Genomic DNA, 1,412 nt, shown 5'->3' on the forward strand with positions numbered 1-1,412 from the left:
GAGCCAGCACTAATGCTAGTAGCATGGCAATAGGGACAGCGCAATGCACAGCACGTCAGTGAGAGCTGCGCATAATGCTGCAGCGCAATGGGGGCCCGCGTAATGCACGACGCAATAGGTGTGCGCAGTAACAGCCATGAAAGAAGTAGGCCTGTCTAAATATCTGTGTGTGTATATCTAAATGTTAGTAATATAGAGCAACCAATGTCAAATATATATTATTAGCAACACATACATAATCAAAATATCTTGTTGTGTATTGTGTGTGTGTTTCTGTGTGTTGTTGTGTCTGTAGTCCTCCAGCAGGAAGCTGCAGTGTCTGTAGTCCTCCAGCAGGAGGAAGCAGCACTCTGCGCATGCCTGAGAAGGGGGAGGAGGAACCCAGAAGTGCGCGGAGCCGCTGATCCATTGCAGCAGCGGAGGATTATCCGGTGAGATTTACTTTAATTGAAGACGGTAATGTTGTTTTATTGTGTTGTTACCGTGTTGGTTCCGGTAAAAGCGGCTCTTCTTCACATTAGACCTCTGAGAGAAACTCCGCGGGGTTCAGCTGCTGTGTTTAACTCCGTCACACCAGACTCCGTTCACAAATCGGCTGTTTTAACGTAAACACACACACACACACACACACACACACACACACACACACACACACACACACACACACACACACACACGGACACACAGCGGGAGCGCGCACAGCTTAACGGCTCTCTGACACGTCATCACGTCCTTTCGGTTAATACGGCGCAATAAATGTCTCTTTATTTGTATTTATTTAGAAGGTATTTAAACAGGAAAAGAGAGTTTAGGATGGCGAAGGCATGTCCGCGCTTCTCTAACCAATCAAAACACCGAAGGTACCGAGGACCGGCCAATCAGAGGCAGAGTAGGGCGGGACTTATCCTCTCCATCCTAGGAAACTGTGATGTGCTGTTTTTTTAGTCTTTTAAAAGTTTCAACATATACTTTCATGTCATTGTTAAATTAGTGAATATTTTCAGATTATTTACATTCATGGATTTACAATTTACCAAATAAAATGAGAAGATTCACAACAAAAAACTTTTATCCAAATCATTTCCTTCATAGTAAAAAATAATATCTTGACTTTGTAATTTTACCCTAAAATAACCGTAATACATGAAATGCATGAAATATATGAAATGCATGAAATATATGAAATACATGAAATGCATGAAATGCATGAAATACATGAAATATGTGAAATACATGAAATATATGAAATACATCCTCCACATCAATCCAGAACAATCTGACATCAAAACATTCACTAAACAAATGTTACTGTACGCACCGCTGTTACTGTACGTACACACCGCCGTTACTGTACTTACACACCGCCGTTACTGTACTTACACACCGCCGTTACTGTACTTACACACCACCGT

The 1,412-nt window shown here is 41.9% G+C and overlaps 1 protein-coding gene across 2 annotated transcripts in view; it reads left to right on the plus strand.

Annotated features, from left to right (window-relative positions):
- Nucleotides 1-323: 323 nt before the first annotated feature.
- Nucleotides 324-1,412, plus strand: part of impa1 (inositol monophosphatase 1) — a 12,470-nt gene continuing 11,381 nt past the window's right edge. Inside the window, exon 1 of one of the 2 annotated variants that reach the window (XM_078245310.1) lies at nt 324-431. The gene's annotated coding sequence lies outside the window, so the exon portion shown is untranslated. Of the gene's footprint in view, nt 432-495; nt 606-1,412 lie in introns of those variants that run through there. The other variant, XM_078245309.1, reaches the window with a different exon arrangement.

This window comes from Sander vitreus, unplaced genomic scaffold, assembly GCF_031162955.1.
Source record: "Sander vitreus isolate 19-12246 unplaced genomic scaffold, sanVit1 ctg454_0, whole genome shotgun sequence".
In the NCBI taxonomy this organism is placed as follows: Eukaryota; Metazoa; Chordata; class Actinopteri; order Perciformes; family Percidae; genus Sander; species Sander vitreus.